We start from the raw sequence: 16,917 nt of genomic DNA, 5'->3' as shown, positions 1-16,917 counted from the left end.
ACAAAACATAAAATCATAAGTTCTTTGAGTGCATAAAATGGTTTAACAAAGATGGCTACTCTGGATACTAAGCATTTTGTATAAATCTAATGCATGCAAGGTATAATAAGAGTTTTCACGTTTAACTCAGGATTAACCGGGTGTTTACTTGTATTCTCCCCACGAAATGTATTAAAGACCATTATAAGGTATCTGACACTCTGGAACCCATCAATCACTAGCTCACGTCGTGAGAATGGTTCCTTCACGTCGTGAGGCTGAGTTAGCCTCGGGTTTTGTGTCCCGAACTTGTAAAATCCGTAACTTTTGCGTACGAGCTTCGATTTCAACGTTCTTTATATGCACGTGTAGGTGTGAAAAGGCTCCACAACTCTCGTTTAGACGCCGTCGGCTAAATTTGACTTTATTTTTATTATATTACTTTTAATAGGCCGAGCCTAGAAAAGTCCGTTTAAATCCCATAACTCCTTCATCTTTTGTCTATTTTCGTCAGACTTTTTACTGTTGTACTCCTATTGTTGGGGTCTTTAACTTTCGTTTAGGTTGTGTCGGATAAAGACCACTCGATCTTTATTTCGAGTTTTTAGTTGTCTACTGTTAGGTCAGAAACTTCGAAAATTCATAACTTCCTCATACGAAGTCAGATTTAGGCGTTCTTTTTATGTATGTTCGCGTTTTAATGATATCTACGGCTTTCATTTAGATACCTAAGGCTAAAAAGCATTTAATTGAAATTTTTCATTTTATGTTTAGCAACGCTTTACCGGTAGTGTTACGAATCTTTGATTGGTCATAACTCCTTCGTTATAACTCGGATTTTAGTGTTCTTTATATTTTTGGAAACCTTATCACGATATTTACCACATAGTGTACTCAAACAGAGCTTTTTGAACATTTAATTTTCGATGATATTCTTATTACTTCACAAAGAAATTACAAGACTTGATTTTTAGACATTACATTGACCTGAAATAACGGGTTGTTACAGTTTTACCCGTTATCTTAAATATTATATAAAGTATATTGATATAACACTTGCAATTGTCAAACTCTACCATGCTTGATGATCGTCACTGCATGTTAACAATAAGCGAATTTACCAATCACATATGAAAGTTCATTTGGATGTTCAACGCATAGAGTGCAATGAATACGTTAAAGTGTGGACAACAAACAACCATTAACATTAGTTGGTATCTAATAATATATCCTAAAAAAGTACATATAATAGTTTATCTAATTGTGTATTACCTCAAATCCTATAATTCAAACGATTAGTAGATTAACCATCCTCTATAGTGAACATCAAATCAGTATACCCTCTTACAACACCAGTGATATCTACAAACTACAAAACTATACACCATGCATATTAGAAATCAAGGAATAGAACACAAAACGAAAAGAGGATGTGTGTTCTCGATAACAATGACTACTTCTCAATTGCACACTCCCCAACATTATTGAAAATGATATCTGCAAACTTCGAAAAACAAAAGAAACTCAAAGTACGTAGGAAGCCAGTTGCTATGGCGTTCATGGATGTGTTTTTATGAAAAAATATTTTAAATTTGTGGCTTACCATATTTCAAATAACAAGTTTATCACCAACAAAGAAATTTGAAATTGCATACACATTGCTTTCCTTCAACAATTCATCAAACTTCATAATTACACTCGTTTTGACAGTAGTAAAAATATCTTTTCCCTAATATTATCATATTAACAAAGGATAAAAATACTAAATCAATACAAACAAAAACGATAAAACTTAGAGATGACATGTTACTACCTCCTCATCCATTAAACACATATCAAGGCTATTCAATTCAAAAAGCTTTATGTATATATCTTGCTTCTGTGAATGAACAACACATCCCTTGAACTTTTAGTTGTCTGCATTAGTTTTACCTAACTAATCAAATGATATGGTGAACCTAGGTGTGAGCATAAGCGGGTATCCGCCTAATTTGATTGGAATTGGAACCAACGGTTCTTTTAAAGTTGGAACAGGAACCGGAACTGGTCTAAGCAGTTCTTAAACTTTTGAAACCGGTACCGGAACCGGCGGTTCCGGTTCCGATGTCGGGTAACCTGGTTATGTTTTTTTATTTTATTTTATTTATTTATTTATTTTTAAAATTTTAAATACGACATATAAATTTATTTATTACAAATGACAAAATTGAGTGTCTTAAATGACTAAAACTTAGTTGCTAATCATTCAAAAATTAGATGACTCATATTTATATGTATTTTTTTCTCATTATGATATCCAACATTGTTGATATACTTGAATTACGAGGACTAAAAATACTCATGTCAAATTGTCTATTATTGTGGAATCGACTAACGATTATGGGCGTGTTTGGCACAGAGCTTTTGAAAGCGTTTTGGAGTTTCTAGCTTTTAGCTTTTGACAAGACGCTTTAGTTTAAACAAAAAAAATTTGTTTAGTAGTACGAACGTTTAACTTTTAGCTTAAAAAAAGCGCTCTAAATTTAAAAGCTACTTCAAGTAGCGTTTAACAAAATGCTACTGAGTTTTTGAAATCAATTTCCATAAGTATTTTTAAAAATATATTTATATATTTATTTATTTTTAATCAATTGTTCTTTTATGTAATTTTATATATTTCAAAAGTTTTCAGCTACTTTTGTCATACACTTATATAACAAATAAAAGCTATAGTTTCCCGCTACATGCTACCCGCTATCCGCTTCCAGCTAACAACTACTTTGACCAACCACACTCTATGTTATAACGACAAATTTAAAATAAGTAAAATAGAAAAGTGATTTTATTAAAGATGTAAATGGAGGAAACGACGAAAGTCAATGTGACCGATAATTAAAGTAGGAAAATAGTTATATTGAAAATATACGATTATCTAAAGTGCATAGTTTTAATTAAAACAAAATAGTATCGGAAGTCATATATAAAAATGCATATATCAAGACGGTTCTAACGGGTATCCAGCAGGTAACGGTTCCATAAATATGAAAACCAGAACGGGAACCAGTTCCACAACCACTTATGCGGTTCTGGTTTTGAAACCGGCGGTTTTTAGATGGTTTCAGTTTCAAATGCAGATAACCGGTTTTGGTTCTCACCCCTAGGTGAACCCATGTCTCCAAGAGGGATATCTACAATTAATAGACCACATGTATCATCAGGCCCACTTTAGAGCAAAGACAAAAAAGGCATTAGCACAAGGCCCATTTTTAAGGGGCTCATTTATTATTATTAGGGTTGTAAACGAACTGAACTTTCGGCGAACCGTTCGTGAACTGTTCGGCGGGAAGTTCGTTTATTTAATAAATGAACGAACATTAACAAAAATTATCGTTCGTTTAGTTAAATGAACGAATATGAACAATTGTCTCGTTCGTTCATTTATGTTCGTAAACGTTCGTTTATGATGTTTATTTACGTTCGTTTAAGTTTATTTATATTCATCTATATTCAATTTTTTTTATTATATTGTTATATTATATGTTCGTTTATGTTCATATATGTTCAATTGTGTTTTTTTTTTTTTATCTTTGTTCGTTTATGTTCATTTAGCATGTTCATGAAAATAAATGAACGAACATGAACAAAGTAATTTGGTAAACGAACGAACATGAACAAGAAAATTTCGTTCGTTTATCCGTTCGTGTTCGTTTGTTGTTCGGCTAACTTAAACAAACGAACATGAACATGACCTTGTTCGTGTTCGTTTGGTTCATTTACAGCCCTAATTATTAATAATATTATTATTAAATACTATGTTCAGAACACCCTTTAATGAACATAATAACACAAAAGATTTAAAAAAAAAAAAAAAAAAAAAAAAAAAAAAAAAAAAAAAAAAAAAAAAAACTCTGATTTGTTTTATATATGTCAATCATAAAATTTTCTTAACTTTTACCACTTACAAAAAAAATTAAGTGCTAAAACTTAGGAGTTAGATAAACAAAATATTTTTCAAAAATATAACAACAAACAATCTTTCAAATTCGTACTAATCATAGAAACTTAGTGAAATGAAAAACTAAAACCCTAAAAAGGTTTAAGATTTTTGTGGATGTCTCCAAACCCTTCGTCTTCCAGTTTTTAACTAGTGTCGGCTGCTAACTCACAGTTCTAGCAGTCTCCATCTCCGGCTATTGCAATCTGTTTTGAACCGTTCTTGGTGTAAAAATATGGACTTCTGTTCTGGTTGTCTCCTACCTCTTTATCTTCGATCACGTAGCATACATGTCGTCTCTCGATCGGACTGAAGACTGACAGTGGCCGACGCTATTGTAACCTTCGTTGCTTCTACTACATTTAAATTATTTTGTAGGTAAAATTCTTTCTCCTTTGAGATTTGTTAAATTTCTTTTGCTCATGATATGGAAGCAATTTAACGGGTACTCCATATCAAAAGTCGAAGTTTAGACCTAGAAACTAAAATCTAGAAAAGTTATTGCACCGTGACATTTATGTGTCCTTCACAAACTTTTAAGATGATGTATGTCAAGTTTATATTGTCTCTTGTGTTTAAAAAAAAATAAAAATAAATAAAAACTTAGTTAGAACTTCTCTTTCCTGATTTTATTTTTGTATATAATTACTTTTGATGATATATATATATATATATATATATATATATATATATATATATATATATATATATATATATATATATATATATATATATATATATATATATATATATATTACAGTTATATCATATATAAATAATTTATATAGCTATAAGTAAATTGCATACTTATGTATTTATAGACTTTTTAAAAATACAAGTAGAGAATGACGATCGTCATGAACAATTGTAAAATATATACGAATATTTGTTAACAAGGATGCTAGGAGAGCTGCACGGATTGTCGGTTAGCTGTTATGATATGTAATTACTCACTAAAATATTAGGATTTTACTATATTTATTGCTATAAAGTTTATCGTTGTTTAAAAAAATATTTTTGTAATTTAATTCGTTACACGTTAAGGCCTAAGGACCTTTTTCCGGCTCGTCCTGAGCATTTGACTCCTCTAAACCGGCCCTGTATATAATTTATTAAGACACCATAAACAAAGTTACATATATACAAAATTAATAAGGTGTAACTCAACTGGTTAGAATACAGATAGGGCGCACAATCAATTGGATAACAATCATACAACCACAATCGCCAATCAGAAGATCAAAATGTCTTATTGTAGCTAAACTGTAACCGCAACCAACGAAGAGTAACCCAATTGAATGCCACACTGGAAAACGAAGGCTTTCCAACGACGAACATTCGAAAACAAAGCTCAATAAGGCATTCCACATGGCATACACATTATTCTTGTGACACATCAACAAAAAAGTCTTCTAAAGTTATATATGATATAGCTTAAAATGGTTTATATTATTCTTTACAAAGTATTATGTATCAAGGAAACCATAATTTGTAAAGATATGCCACTTTTTGCGATATGTACATTTTCATGTTTTAAGCTAACATAGATTATAAAGAATGTTGGCGAACGTAGTGATATATCCGTATAATCAATCAAACGGTTAGCTTACATTGATTCTAGAAGAAAAAATAAATTATATCTTACATTTTTTTAGAATATATATATATATATATATATATATATATATATATATATAGATCCGGTAAAAAAAAAATTTTGGTAGGAAAGTAAGAAGTTTTTTTTCTACATATTTTTTTGACGAACAAAATAAATGAATCACTAGATGATGTATTTGTAAGATGATTCACAAGAAAAAATTCGCAAAAAAAACATCTTTATGATTCATTTTAAGTAAATTAAGAAAAAATTCATTTTTAAGATAATTTTAGTGAATAACAATAAAATCATTGTATAAATGAATCATCTACATATTTTTTTTGAGAATTTTTTCTTGTGAATTATCTTACAAATGAATCATCTAATGATTCATTTTGTTTGTTTGCGAAAAAAATTTGTAAAAAAAAAACACTTCTTACCTTCCTACCAAAAAATTTCTTCTTATTTGATATATATATATATATATATATATATATATATATATATATATATATATATATATATATATATATATATATATGGGAAAAGTGAATATACCTTTAAAGGTATATAAGCTTAGGTACCCAAACTCACTATACTATATCGTTTTGTATCATATATATATACATTGTAATTGTCCAATGTTCTTATAATTAAATTTCTAACTTGATTTACTTCCAAGATTTTTATCAATTTCACATTTATATTCCTCTTACATAATTTTCATTTTCAACTATAATATATATAGCCTACTAGGTGTTCAACAAAAAGATGTGATGTAAGAGGAAGATAAACATGAAATTTCGAAAATTTTGAAAGTAAATCAAGTTAAGGGTTGAAGTTTAAGAACATTATAATGAATATATTAAACAAAATAACGTATTATAATAAGTTTGGGTATCTAAGCTTATATACCCTTAAGGGTATATTCACTTTTCCCTATATATATATATATATATATATATATATATATATATATATATATATATATATATATATATATATATATATATATATATATATAGGGAAAAGTGAATATACCCTTAAGGGTATATAAACTTAGGTACCCAAATACACTAAAATATGTCGTTTTGTTTCATATATTTATTATAACGTTCTTAAACTCCAACTCCTAACTTGATTTACTTTCAAGATTTTTGGAATTTCACTATTATTTTTCTCTTACATCAAATCTTTTTGCCGAACACCTACTCGGCTATATATATTGTAGTTGAAAGTGAAAATTATATAAGAAGAAAATAAATATATAATTTATAAAAATCTTGGAAGTAAATCAAGTTAGAAGTTAAATTATAACAACACCGGACAATTAGAATGTATTATATGATATAAAACGACGTAGTATAGTGAGTTTGGGTACCTAAGCTTATATAACCTTAAGGGTATATATATATATATATATATATATATATATATATATGTATGTATGTATGTATGTATATATATATATATATATATATACATATACATATATATATATATATATATATATATATATATATATGTATATGTATATAGGTTCAAGTTCATTTGAGACCATTCTAACTTTGTGAGACCGTGAGACCAAATCTAAAAATAATTTTAAAATGCAAAATAAATGGAAAAATCTAAAAATTCTTTTTTTAAATATTATTTTCGGAACTTAAATTAACTAAAAAAAATATAAAAAAATATTAAAAAAAAATAAAAAAAAAATTCCTTTTTTTTTTTTAAAAAATACGTGAAATATTCTAAATAGAATATTACACTGACATATTCTAAAAAATAATTTTAAAATGCAAAATAAATGTAAAAATCTAAAAATTCTTTTTTTAAATATTATTTTCGGAACTTGAATTAACTAAAAAAAATAAAAAATAAATAAATAAAATTCTATTTTTTTTGAAAAATACGTGAAATATTCTAAATAGAATATTACACTGTACATATTCTAAAAATAATTTTAAAATGCAAAATAAATGGAAAAATCAAAAAATTCTTTTTTTAAATATTATTTTCGGAACATGAATTCACAAAAAAAATAAATAAATAAAAAAAATAAAAAAAATAAAAAAATGCGTCTCACGGTCTCACAAAATATAGGTGGTCTCAAATGAACCTGACCCTATGTATATATATATATATACATACACATATATATATATATATATATATATATACATATACATATATATATATATACATATATATACATATATATATATATATATATATACATATACATACATATATATATATACATATATATATATATATATATATATATATATATATATATATATATATATATATATACGGGAAAAGTGAATATACCTTTAAGGGTATATAAGCTTAGGTACCCAAACACACCATAATACATCGTTTTGTTTGATATATTCATTATAATGTTCTTAAACATGAACCTCTAACTTGATTTACTGTCAAGATTTTTGAAATTCACTATTATCTTTCTCTTATATCACATCTTTTTGTCGAACACATATTAGGCTACATATATTGTAGTTGAAAATGAAAATTATGTAAGATGAAGATAAATGTGTAATTTATAAAAATTATGGAAATAAATCAATTTAGAAGTTATATTATAAGAACATTAGACAATTAGAATGTATTATATAATACAAAACAACGTGGTATGGTGAGTTTGGGTACCTAAGCTTATATACCCCTTAAGGGTATATTCACTTTTCCCATATATATATATATATATATATATATATATATATATATATATATATATATATATATATATATATATATATATATATATATATATATATATATATATATATATATATATATATGACGAAAAGCCTAACGTTCCACAATATATCATTTTCCTTTTTATTAAGGTATTAGTGAATTACTTACAATATGGTGAATGTAGTAATATACCTCATAACCAAGATATTAGTTTACATTCTTTTTAACCAATACAATGTGTCGTGAAAACTAGCTAATAGTGTGTTTCTTACAATGTGTCGTGAAAACTACTAGTGTGGTGTGTAGTATATAAACCGTTAGAAAAAGTTGCAGCTCTATTCAACGTTATCTTCGGCAAATATATGCTACCTCTATGCTTGTTGACATGTGAGGATGGTGGGCTAACAAATTAGACAAATGATAGAAATATCATTGCAATTATTTATAATGAAATCTATGACAATAATGTAAAAAAATAAATTAAAAAATTATTGAAACTTATGTTTAACATTAATTTGTACGAAATCAAATGTTTGATTTTCAAGATACAACTAAAAGCGATTCTTTTATACCATCTAAACCTAGCAAATTCGGAACTATACCTTGAATGTAGCAGTAAAACACGTGAAAGAAGTAGAGGATGAGAGGTTTTAGTAGCATTTGGTATTTATACTTTCAAAACCTGTAACCATGTAGGGCCGGCCCATGGGCATGGATAAGTTGGGCGACCGCCTCGGGCCCCCAAATGCTACAGGACCTTAATTTTTAACTTGTTATTTTGGTTATATATTAACAATCCATTACTTTTTAGTCTATTCGACTACTTCCAACCCCAATATCCAGGAACTAATCCAAAAGAAGAAGTGTGGAGAGAACGAGACTTACCTGGCGTGCGTCCTAATTCCAAGGCATCGTAACTCTTCAACAGTCAGATTTCTATAGAACATCCAAACATTATCATGGAAAATCCAAATGAAGTTTTCTCCAAAAGTAAGATTTAACGATCATTCTTTTATTTCTTATTCAAGATTTCAAGTTAATCGATTTCTTTCATTCTTTTCTGATTTTCTAAATTCGTCCACAACAACCATTAGTGAATCGAATATTATTTTAGAATTGAGAGACTGATTGTGTCTCCTTCTTTTCACGATTTAAGAAAATGGGAAACTCTATTGTTTCTCTTCTTGTTGTCGACTGTTAGAGGTGAAATTGATTTATGATAATATGACTGTGAATCTATGTATGTTCTATCGCTCTTGAAATTTCTTATTCTTTTTTGAAATTCAATTTTTATGAGGTTGTTCAAGTTAGAGACGTAATCAAATGTTAATATTTTTTTAGTTAGAGATAGTTCTTAAACTTTATTGCTTAATTTCGATTTGTAATGTTAATATTCTTATTTTTGATTTGTGAATGGTACTTTTTTTATTTCTATTTCTATGTTTTTGATATATATATATATATATATATATATATATATATATATATATATATATATATATATATATAGAATTTTCTGTTGTTATATAGTTTTTTCAACTACTTCTAAGTTATTAACAACAACAAGTATTCTGGATTTAAGCAGTTCACCTAACAACTTTGTGTCGATGATAAATTAACTTCAGTTGGAGGTCAACAACTTATGTACAAGTTAATGAAGAAACAAAGGGGATGAGACTTTAGTATTTTTGTACTTCTAATAGCATTGTACTTTTAGTTTTCCCCATTCTATGGTGTACGAATTTAAATGTATTGTTATGTATGTATAAAATAGTGTAATATACGAATACATAAATTTTTCGAAAGGATCCCATTTTTTATTTTGCCCCGGACCTCCAATCGTCTTGGCCCGGCCCTGTAACCATGGAAAAGTTGACCTCAATTTTGTAACAAACATAGTTAAACACAATCATTAATCACAAGATTAATGATATATTTCAATGTATGTTTGTAATTGTAAGTAACTTTTTAGTTACAAAAAAAACTATTTACCAAAATGTCCTCGAACCTTTTCCTTGAACCTTTTATGGTTGATTGGTGGAGCATTCGTGTACATGGGATGCGGGCTTGCATACAAGTTAAGCAAATCGCCAAATCCAAGCCATTTTGGTTCATATTTGCTATTAGTCTTACAAGGATAAGGTTCCATTTGACTTATATGTTTGATTTCTTTTTCCTCATCCCAACTATATAAGATTGCTTAAACCCATTCACCCTCTTTATCCAATTCTTGGAACTACATCATTTTATAGATTAATTTCTGATTTACTTAATTCTTTTTCACGACATATAATGTACCAAAATGAAGTTGAAAAGAAAACAAATGAATGACCAATGATTTATTCCCATAATGAATTAGGTTTTGAATTTATGTTCAAAACGGGAAAACCCTATTTTCGGAAAATTCATAAACCCATTTTTCCAACTTAGCAATTAATTAAAGGTTAAAGAAGACTAATCTTAGTGCTTGTTAGTATTAAGACTTATAAGGACTAAGATAAATATTCTAGATCCAAACCATATAAACTTATTATATGCAAATGTACATCATTTAAAGAAGAAAAAACTTACATGAATATGTATATTTTCGTTTTTAGTCATTACCCGAGTTGAGGACATTCCTCAATTATTGTTGTTGTTGTTTTTTTTATTTTATTTATTTATTTATTTTTTTGACTTCGATATGGTAGACCATTTTTGTTGACGTCTTGATACTTGTTAGTGCCAAAAAACTTAACAGTGTAGTCCCGCAAAATGTGTGATTATATTTGGTAACATGGTTAGTTGTTGGTTATATTTGGTAAATAATTAAAAAAGCTAACAATTTTTGTTATTTTCTCAAATATTAATTTGATGGTATGTATTAATTTTTCAACAATTATGAATCATTTATGTTATAAAAATTATTTAAAACTTCATTATATTCAATTAACCTTTTATTAATATCCACGAATAAAAACTAGAAAATTATGATATTATTATTATGTATTTTTTTTCTTGTTTGGAATAAAATTATTTAAATATTTATGCACACCTTTTATTTTGACTGTATACACAAAGGTCAACCCTAATTAAACTTATTGGTAGTTGTTAGTAGGAATGTGGTTGATCAAATTAACGACCCATACATATGCACACTTGAGTAAAGAAACAAAAAGTTATATGTATATATTGATGGTTGGTGATATGTTATCTTTCACTTAATAAATAAAACCCAAGACTTTATGCCATGAAAAAAAATTCAATTTCGTGCAAGAAAGGACAAAAATAAAAACTTCCTTGAGTAATAATCAACAAAACCGATAAATTTTGGGCAAGTATTGTTATTTTATATGTAAATAGTAAAATATTCATTGAGTTTTTATAAAAATTTGATTTTGACGCTATTGTTTTTTATTTTAATTTAGATTTAAGTTTTATTTATTTATTTATTTATTTATTATTATTATTATTATTATTATTATTATTATTTTAACAATATTGTCCACTTGACCGTAACCTGATTACCCGTTGATGTAACATATTCACACATCCATTTTTGGTGACATGACATGACATGCCCGATTATAAGAATGGGCAAGCATGACATATGCGGATCACACATTTTTTTAAGAGGCCCAACTTTTTATATTATATTCAGTAATCGGCAATCGAGCCTAAATGCAATGGAATGAAGGATAGTCCAAAGTCCACCAACTCCTTTCATCGACTAGTCATATACTCGTAGTCCACACGCAAAGGGCGAAAACATAATGTAGATTGGCAGAAGTGATCATTCAAGCGGAGGAGATCAATCAATTACAAAAAAATCACTCCTGGCCTGCAGGCTGCAGTCCTATAATTGCTAATCAGGTAATTGATCATTCATATATTTGCATTAGCAGGATTCAGAAATTGAATGTTGAATAATGAATACTTCCACTGATCATATTTCTAGTTTTCTTTTTGTTACACATGCAAAGTGTGACAACCCGAAATTCTGCATTGTAAAGTCAATCAATTCAATCCAAAGTGAGACTTGTTTCTGCTACCTTTTAGCCATAGTAAAGGTCTGTATGAGAGTTTCTAATCTTAGTTTAATGTATGAATGGGTGTTAGAATGTGTTTACTTGAAGTCGGAGGAATTGACTCGGTCCGGAAAACCATTCACAAGGTGTGTACGGCTGTACATAGGGTTCACAGCTGTACACCACTCTCATTCTCTCTTCCCAGCTGTGAACACTCTCATTCTCTCTTAACTATCATCGAACATGAACACTCCAAAGCTCAAAAAACGTAAGTATTTCAACCTTAAACTTGTTATACTTTAAAGACCACTAGATCCAACACTTGATTCTTCATGTTTCAGTGTCACCTTCATGATCTTGAAGGGTGTACGACCGTGAACCCTTCATAGGTTCATTGGTCGTACACACCCAAAAAGGGTTCCAAAATCATAAGAAATCCACCCTTTGACTTGTTGTTTTCCTCATTGCACGACTAGGCCTTGATTTCTCATCCATAGAACCAACATTTCATGGCCTTGTTCAAGATCTTCAAGGGTTCACGACCGTGAACCCTTCATAAGATCTTGATGGCCGTAATCACCTCAAGACCTTCCAAAATTGAGTGCTTTGTTCATCCTCTTGTTGTACATTAAACAGACTAGTTTCCCCATGGGTTAATTACCTCTTTTGCATGTTTCTTCCATGGGTGTACGGTTGTACACTCATTGGTCATGAACTCATTGGCTATGACCTCCCTTGTGTGGCCGTAAACCCCCTTAATGCAATCACATGTGATTGTAACACTTAAATCTAAGTGTTTACTAGTCCCTAGGGTGGTTTCCTTGCATGATTAGTTGTATATACACTAATTATATACATATATGTGTCATTATATGCTTAATAGGATCCGTTTGTGCTCGAGACTTCACCTGACACCCAACTTCCTATATCAATCTTACATTCGAATCACTCACCGCAGGTGAGTTCATACCCCTAACTTATCTTTTAAATGATTTTAAATGCTTTTAGGGGGGGGGGGGGGGGGAATACAAGTAGAACATTATAGTTATTATATCAATCACATGTGATTAATATCTATCAAACAAATGGATTTCTTATACTTCAAACCGTGTTATCAAACAAGCTACTTCAAAACATTTTATCAAACTCTTTTATATGCTAAACTCTTTAACAAACTCTTTTAAACTTATATATTGTTAAAATCATGTCTATACATATATAGCTATATAAATAAGATTGAAAGGGCTTAGGACTGATAACTTGCTTTATTTCCTATTCCTCGTTTGGTTGTGGACTTAGGGTATCGGTTGTTTGTCCGAATGTCGTTTGGATCTTAGTTATATATTATCTATATATGTATAGATACCAAATTTCTTACATTTATTTTAATGCCTTTGTGTATCAAAGGCATGAAAACATACCCAGTCTTCTCACATAAACCAAAATGTAAACTATATTTTAGTAATGATAGTCATACTTGGAAAAACACTCACTTTTACAATCAAACAACATGCACAACATTCGGGCCTTGGTAGAAGGCTAAATTTCTAGTAGAATATATAGGATTTTCTAGGAGATACAAACACTTACAAACATTTACTACACACACTTACAAACATTTACAACAAACATTTGCAAACACTTTCATCAAACTTATACAACAAATAAAACTAAATTACTTATGAACTCACCAACTTAAATGTTGATCCTCTCTTTCAGAATAACTTGTATTCTTAGGTCACCAGTAAACAGGTATAGATAGCCAGATTTTTGAGAAGACGGAGCACTTTCAAGACTCGTCTATATTTTGATTATTCATTTTTGGTGTCTTATTATTATTACACGGAACACACTTGTATTGAATTATACTATTAATGCAATGGATGATGTTGTTTCTTGTTTACTATTATGCATTGTTATGATACTATATGTCACGTCCTTTGCCCCTGAATGTTTCGGCCAATTCGGTTTGGGGGTTTGACAGATTGGTATCAGAGCATTGTTTATAGTGAATTGAATATATCAACCCATAAAAGATATATAACTATAAACACATCGGGATTAAAATAATCTGACCAAGAGTTTATACTTTTAAATAATAAAATATTTAACCAAAGTATACATACGTGCATTCATACTAAAATCAGTGTTATACTAGGACAGAACAAAAGTATTGCGATTGTTGGAAAACACAAGTAGACTTAGGGACATATAATCAGATATGGGAGTGATATAGCCTGATAAGCTATATCTTCCCAAGAAGTGATTAACATGTACCTAAGAATGGTTGTGGTGTAGCAACAAGTCTAAAAACTTACCAACACTAGTACAATGAAAACTTTAGAACAGAACATAAACTTAAAATACTATAAGAGTATTTTTTGTTACTATAATTAGTTACTTGAGAACTAAAAGGTCTTTACTAGCAAGTCAATAGTTTCTGAGTGGATACGCTAAGGTTGTATGTGACTAGAGTGTCATAGACTTACAATATGTGATCTTTGCTTTATTTCCGTTTCCTTGTTTGGTTGTCGCTTTGGAGTTAGGGTCACTTATTCGAAGGTCTATCCTGTTTTGATTACATATAACTGGTATGCACTACACGAGTATTGAAGTAACTAGTAAGGATCATCTTATAATTATCTTAAGTAGTACGTCTATTAACTATCTCTTTTATCCCTATTCTTGCATAGATAACATGGTTGGATTCCATCTCCCTGGCGACCCGTACTTTCCTAACCAAGGAAATGGTGGATGGCTCGACGCAGATGCAGAAGAGAATCAGGCAATTCCATTGGATGACAACTTCGTAGAGAACTTCCCGGAGGATTCTGACTCCGAGCCAGAAGTCAATAATCTACCCCTGGTAGCTCCAATCCCAAATCCTAACCCTCATCTGGCTTTTCAAGGCTCGATGCCTCTGTGGTCTGAGAACTTGGGTAAGTGGAGTCGTGAGCAGGGTCAACCCTTACCGTACAATGGAGACCGAAGCTTCTACAATCTGAGTGAGGGAGGCTCAGCAGACAAAGTTTTGCCTATCCTGGCTCGCAGGGTTGCTAGAATTTATGAGCAGGGTAGGGCAGCCCTCGACCGAATCATGGAATTTGATGCCGATGCAGGAGTCAATACACTTCACATTTGCCATCTAGAGAGCCCTCAAGGAAGAAACCTGAACCAGAATGCAACCCTGCAGAGAGAACTTACTACAACCCAAGATGAAGTCAGGAGACTTCGAGCTCTTCAGGAAAAGTTTGAAAGGCGCATGATAGACATGGGGCATCGTCTGGCAGAATCAAGGACTCATTCCAGTGGTTCTCGTCGCATATAGAGCCTACTCTACTTTGTCTTTTGGATATATATTTAGGTCTATGTAATAGACCCTGGTATTAATTTCCCACGTATGTTAAAAACCTTGGACTTTCAGTCTGCTAGGCCTCTATGCTGTCAAAATTTTCTTGTTATGGTTTGATGTAAGACCTACTTCTAGGTCATTTTCCCTGAACTTGTTACATCATTAATGCCAATATTTTTGACAGACATCTAATATTATGGGAAATATTTATCCAAATGCTTTCATCTTTCTATTATTTGATCTCTATTTCAATCATACTCTCATCTGTTTTGTTGGGCTATGATGATTTTGTCCATGGACCACTCTCATTATACTCACAATTGATTCTTACTATCATCTTCAGCTTTGTAAACTCTTAGTTGAACAATGCCTCCACGAAGATTGACAAGGCATAATCCTACGATAACTCCAACTCAACCACCACCACCTCCTCCACAATACGATCCTACAACTCTCCAAGCTGCGGTATCTGCAGCAGCCTTAGCTCAATTCAACGCTAGCGTTACTAGCGGGAGTGGTGCAACAGTGCAATCTACTCAAGGTAGTGCTCCCGTGCGCTCTAGGGAGTGTTCATTTAAGGACTTCACCAACTGCAAACCCAGGTCCTTTAACGGGACTGGTGGAATCATTTCCCTCTCGCAATGGTTCGAGAAGATGGAGTCGATCTTTGAGATCTGCTCCTGTCCGGAAGGGAACAAAGTTAAATTTGCTGCCTGCACCTTCTCGGATAGAGCCCTCAAATGGTGGAATAGCCATGTCAAGTCATTTACTCTAATAGTGGCTAATGCTATGGGCTGGGAAGTTTTGAAGGAGCTCATGATTGAAGAACACTGCCCGATGGGTGAGCTTCAGAAACTTGAACAAGAACTCTGGAGCCTAACCATGAAGGGCTCCGACATAGTTTCCTACACTGCCAGATCCAGCGATCTGGTGGCACTATGTCCGGGAATGGTCCCTATTGAGGGAAAGAAAATTAAGAGGTACATTTGGGGGCTGATGCCTCTATTCCAGGGGAATGTCTTAGCTTTAAACCCACAACCTTCGACATTGCCAAGCGACTGGCACAACGGCTCATTGATCATGGATTCCGCACTCCGACAACAACAACAACCCTGGCCATCCCAAAACCATCCAAGGCTGCTGACAACAAGCAGAAGTTTTGGGGTAACAAGAAGAACAAAGCGGCGCAAAAACTCTGCCAAGAAGCAGCATGCCGTGGTTGTTCATGCTGCGATAACACCTACTGCTACTGCGCCAATAAAGCAGTATGCTGGGAGCTTGCCCA

Source organism: Lactuca saligna, chromosome 3 (genome assembly GCF_052625555.1).
Source record: "Lactuca saligna cultivar CGN05327 chromosome 3, ASM5262555v1, whole genome shotgun sequence".
Taxonomy (NCBI): Eukaryota; Viridiplantae; Streptophyta; class Magnoliopsida; order Asterales; family Asteraceae; genus Lactuca; species Lactuca saligna.
The sequence above is the reverse complement of the archived record's forward strand: the minus strand, read 5'-3'. Positions refer to the sequence as shown.